This window comes from Sorex araneus, chromosome 6, assembly GCF_027595985.1.
Source record: "Sorex araneus isolate mSorAra2 chromosome 6, mSorAra2.pri, whole genome shotgun sequence".
Classification (NCBI taxonomy): Eukaryota; Metazoa; Chordata; class Mammalia; order Eulipotyphla; family Soricidae; genus Sorex; species Sorex araneus.
Window position 1 is genome coordinate 37,717,663 of NC_073307.1, and position 6,369 is coordinate 37,724,031.

Below are 6,369 nucleotides of genomic sequence, written 5' to 3' on the forward strand. Positions count from 1 at the left end.
ATTTAAGTAGGAAATGAAGCACAAGTGTCTGTGGTGATCCTATATATAAATAACTCAAAAGACTCCATACAAAAACTGTGAGGACTAATACACAAATCCAGACAAGTTGAATCATTAAAAAAAAATCAATAAAAATTTGAAGCTGGAGTGATAGCACAGCGGGTAGGGTGTTTACCTTGCACGTGGCCTACCCGAGTTCGATTCCCAGCATCCCATATGGTCCCCTGAGCACCGCCAGGAGTAATTCCTGAGTGCATGAGCCAGGAGTGACCCCTGTGCATCACTGGGTGTGACCCAAAAACCAAAAAAAAAAATCAATAAAAATTAGTTGTGTTTCTTTATACTTAAACTATCCAAAATAAAGAAGACAATCCATTGACAATAGCATCAAAGAGAATAAAATACTTAAAAGTAATGTAGTCAAAGAGGTAAAAAGCTTGTACACTGACAAGAATAAAATGCTGGCAAAAGAAATTTAAGCAGAAACAGATCAACATCCTATGTTTGTGAATCAGAAAAATTAACATTGTTAAAATGTCCCTTAAAAATCGAAAGCATTTTACAGATTTAACACAGTCCAAGTCAAAATCTCAGTAACATTTTAAGCTCAACTAGGAAAAACAACTGTAAAATATATATGAAATATCAAAAACTCCTAAATTACCAAGGCAATTTTGAACAAGACAATACTGGAGTCCACAAGCTTCCTGAATGCCAAATACATGACAAAACTACACAAATCCTAGTAGTGTAATAATGGAATGAAAATAGACATATATGCCAATGGAACAGAACAGAGTCCAGATACAAATCCACAATAGAAAGTCAACTGGTTTACTACAAGTATGCAAAAAGTGTACTTGTTTCTTCCTCAGAGGGGATGGGCTACAGCTTCCCTTCCCACCCCAAGCAGAGCTCCTGGTGGCCGGAGATCTCAGGAGCCCAGCCACAGCCATGCTCCAGGCCCCTCTCCACACGTTCGGACGAGCCTCATGCATGAAGGTACCTGCAGAGGAACCCAGGTGTGTGGGACCCAGAGCTGACACCTCCAAGCCTGCTCGGATAGGGACTGTGCCTCTTCTGCCCAGATTTCCCATTTCCCAGTAGCTAGGTGGTCACACCCAGGGACTGCCCCCCTCCCGCCCCCACCCCGTACCCTGTAATCCCATCCACGGCCAGCATCCAGAGACTTAAAAGCAAGCTCCCGGAATTTATAGCCTACTTCTCCTCTACGAGAACCTGGCAAACTACCAGGAGTTTCCTGCCCACATGGGAGAGCCTTGCAAGGTCCCCATGGTGTATTAATATGCCAAAACCAGTGACAAGCTGGGTCTCATTCCCCTGACCCTGAAAAGAGCCTCTAATGCAGCATCATTGGGAAGGACGAGTAGAGAGAGGCTTCTAAAATCTCAGGACTAGGACAAGTGGAGATGTTACTGAGACTGCCCGAAAAATTCTATGATCAACGGAATGATGATGATGATTATGATAATGATGATGATCCAAAAAGTACACAACAGAGGAAGGATAATATAGTGTTACTAATGAATGAAATTGGCCCTATACTGTCCACTCCCCAATACAAACAGGAAGCCATTAAGAAAATGAAATGGCAACCTGCTGAATAGTAATATACATATATATGTATTTCCAAATACCATACCTGTAAGTGGGTTAATAAGTATACATGAGGGGCTCATAATTCAATAGCAAAAGAAAAATAACCGAAGTTAAAAAGTACAAAATTTCTGAGTAGAAATAGCTCCAAAGAAGACAAATAGCCAGCAGCTATATAAAAATGCATTCTTATCAATAACATTCTTTTCAATTCAGAAAGCAAATCTAAAACCTCAATGAAATACCATTTTACCTCTAGTAGGATGATTGGAATCAAAATAAAAAACATTGCTGGTGATTTGGAGTAAAGGAAAATTTTGTACATGGTAGAAACTAAATTGATGTAGCCACAGTGGAAAAAGCTTCTAAAAACTAATATGAAAATATTAAATGATCTATCAGCCCTACTTCCGGTACATGGGGAAGAACTGAAATTGGGATCTTGAAGAGATATCTACTCTCAGTATTCATTGAAGCATTGTTTACAATAGAACCATAATGCTCTAATTACTAAGATTTCATTACAAAACTTCGAGTCAGAAAATACAGTACTTTTCAATTAATTTTTTTCTCAGAATGACTTTGACTCTTTAACAATTTCCTGATACATACAAATTGTATTAGTGCTTATTCTGACTCCTTGAAAAATGTCCTTGGAATTTTGATGGGAATTTCACTGAATTTATATAATACTCTGGATTAAACACCACTTGACAGTGTTAATTCTTCCAATCCATTAACATGGGATGTTTTTCCATTTCCCAGTTTCTTTTTCTATTTCTTTCATAAATAATTTATAATTTTCAAGGTATAGTTCTTTCAAAACTGTTTTTAAGGTTGATTGCTTAGTATTTGATTCTGCTTAATTATAGAAAACAGCATAGATATTTCATAATAAACTAGACTACGTGTCCCAGTGATTTTACTTTTGGCATCCACACTCAAAATATAAAATCAAGAGTCCAAAAAGTATGTATGCACACTTGTGTTTGTTGCAGTGCTTTGTACAATAGCCAGAATATAGTAACAACCCAAGTGTTCAATACTATGCAGCCATAAAAAAATAATTTAAATCATGCAGTTTGCCTCAACTTAGATAGAACAGGAAGGTAACATGCCAAGCGAAATATGCCAGAGAGAGAAGGATAAATACCAGATGATCTCACTCATTTGCTATATTTTGGGAAATAGAACAAAAATATAGACAATATCTATTGATAACAAACACTAGATTCTGTGATGCAGTGAAAACTGGCCACAGGCATGGTGGCGGCCCTTGGAATAAGAGTGCAGCTGCCAAGGCTTTGGCAGGACAGGAACTTGGCCCACCCCATCAAGAGATTACTGAAGAGGACTGAGCCAGGGACCAGTATATAGTAGAAATTTTTACAGCTAGTAGATCTCTTTGAGATTTAATTATGTGTCTCTGGAGCAGGGTGAGTAGATGAGCTTACATGGCGTCAGTGGTGGAACTTGGGTGTTATTACTAGTTCTTCATAACAGATTGTAGCACAATTTCAGTTCTAGCTGAGAAGCACTACATTTGCTTTTGTAATTCTGACTGTGCAATTTCAACCCTCTGTCCCCTGATGGCAGTGTTGTTCTCCAAATTTCACATTACATTTGAAACTTGGAATTGTAAAGAAAGTAACCTAAAAAGTATGGCGTATGGGGGCATTTTGTGAATTAGAAGGAAATTAGATGGATCTGTGAGTTCTTATATTTCTTTAATATCTAACCCTTAGGTTTCAATTTGAGGTAAAGTAATAAGCAAAAATAAACCTTTAAAGTGACCCACTAATGGATTTAAGAATATGATAATATACATATTTATTATGCTAAAGAGTCTAACTAGTTATTGTACTGAGAATTCAATACTAATCACTAGTCCACTGTGTTAACTAAATCAATCCTCTAACATATTATTTTTGACCTGTTTCATTTTGATTTTTATGAAGTGTTTTAATTAGATCTATGTCTGAAATCTAAAAAAAGTTTATATTCTAGAAATTTTAGAACTTAAACATTTGAAATAACTACATGATATGAAGTTTAATAAAATCTAGACTGATGGAGTTTACACTTAGGGATTCAGAATTTTGCCCAAGAGCATTGACTTTGGATTCAAACTTCATGACATCAAATTGTAATTTTGAATAAAGCTAATAACCTTTATTAGCTGCATGGACTTGGGCAAATAAATGATATAGCCCAAAGGTTTTTATTTATTTATAACTAATTATAATCAACATTATAGGATTATTTTGAGGGTTAAGTGAAAACACAGAGTTTTTGATGAATACTTACCTCTCAATAGTGTTTCAGTGTGCAATGTTGAAAGATAATCAGCAATATTTGCAATTTTTGTTTTGATCTGATTAGCCACATCTAAAACTTCACAATGGTAAAACAAAATAACATAATAATCATATACAAATATTGGTAATTATGAGTCCACTGTTAAATATAATAATATGTTCATCGTATGAATAGGAAAATAACATTTCAAAAACTGAGTCCTTTTAATTCTAAACATTTCTAGATGTTACTTTCTAAAATCTCATTTGACTTAACAGTAACTCTGTAATATAGGCATGTGATAAATATGAGGGATTCATCTTACAAGTAACAAATATGCTTGGTATAATACATACAATTAGAGGTCAATTCAAGTCCTTTTACATAAATCATTAGTGGTAGTTTTTATAACCACTATGTATGTGTATGTAAATTACATTAATAATTTATGACTATTATGCCATTCTTTACTATTCACCTAATTATTTATTGATTGTTCAGTTATTAGTGAAGTAATGCTCTCTGTCAACTCTAAGTTTCTTTGTATATGATTTATTTCTTTCAATTACATCCCAATTATTCCAAGATAGGTTTAAGATTATGCAATAGAGTCAATAATAATTTAAAGCTGAAGTCCTTAAAGCATTATTAGAACTCAATTCAGATTCATTTTCAGTAGTGTTTTATTTTAATAAATGTTTTTGAGCAAGATTCGCAGGAGTAAAAATGATTAAAACATTTTCCTTGTTCATAGTCATCATGAACTTACACAGCAGTCAAGGCTTACTACATAAAGTTTCATAAAAAATAATATTATATGTAAGTAGGAGAGCAATTCAAATAGAAAGCATTTGAAAGGATATAGGCTTTGAGTTCTATTTTAGAAGAAGGAACTTCAATAAGTAACTGATATAGGAAACAAATTTCTAGAAGAAATTAGTTAAATAAAGCATGGTGGTAAGATATACTCTGTTCTCATAGTCAAAGTAAAAATTCTAAGGAATTTTAATGGATTTACCATTTCTAACATTGTTAGGTAAATATGAAAAAAACATAAAATTTTATAATATACTTACAGACTTCTTAAATTATAATTCTCTGGAGTTATTAAATTTTTAAGAAATGGGGCAAAGTCTCTAGAGGAAAAATTCAAATTTCATGACTCTTACAAGACTGAGAGAAGCAGGTTTTGAAACACCTGAGAATTATCATAATTGCAAAAGACTGAGTTATCTTATACTATAGTTGCTATATTATACAACTATCTCTAATATTCACAGGAGGGTACACTCAAGGGAGTGTTTGCTCACAGACTGTTTGCTCACGGGAGTGTGCCCTCACGGTAGTGAAGCTCATAGGAGTGTGCACTCACAGGTGTGTGTACTCACGAGAGTGTGCACTCATGGGAGTATTTTTCAAGGAAACGTGCACTCACAGGAGTGTGCGCTCCTGGGAGTGTGCGCACATGGGAGTGTTTGCTCGTGGGGATGTGTGCTCGCGGGAGTTTTTCTTCACCATAATGTTTGCTCAAGGGAGTGCTCTCACGGGAGTGTGTGCACTCACTGGAGTGTTTGCTTACGGGAGAGTGTGCTCACGAGAGTAATTGCTTACAGGAGTGTGTGCTCCTGGGAGTGTTTGCTCACGGAGTGTGTGTGCTCATGAGAGTGTGCATTCAAGGGAGTGTTTGCTCACGGGAGTGCGTGCTCACGGGAGTGTTCGCTCACGGAAGTGTGTGAGCTCACGGGAGTGTTCACTCATGGGAGTGTGCACTCACCGAGTGTGCACTCAAGAGAGTGTGCACTCACGGGAGTGTTTGTTCACAAGATTGTGCACTCACGAGAATGTGTGTGCTCACGGGAGTGTGTGCTCATGGGACTGTGCGCTCACGAGAGTGTGCGCTCACGGGACTGTTTGCTCACGGGAGTGTTTGTTCACGGGTCTCTGTGTGCTTATGGGAGATTGAACTCATGGGAGTTTTTGCTCACGGGAGTGTTTGCTTACGGGAGTGTGTGTGCTCACGGGAGCATGCACTCACGTGAGTTTTTGCTCACAGGAGTGTTCACTCACGGGAGTGTTTGCTCACGGGAGTGTTTAATCACGGGAGTGTGTACTCAAGGGAGTGTGCAGTCACGAGAGTGTGCGCTCACAGGACTGTTTGCTCACGGGAGTGTGCACTAACAGGAGTGTGTGCTCATGGAAGTGTGCGCTCATGGGAGTGTTTGCTCATGGGTCTGTGTGTGCTCACGGGAGTTTGCACTCACGGGAGTTATTGCTCACGAGAGTGTTTGCTTACGGGAGTGTGCACACATGGGAGTGTGTGCTCACAGGAGTGTGCACTCACTAGAGTGTTTGCTCACAGGAGTGTGTGCTCACGGGAGTGTGCACTCACGGGAGTGTTTGCTCACGGGACTGCTTGCTCACGGGAGTGTGCGCTAACAGGAGTGTGTGCTCATG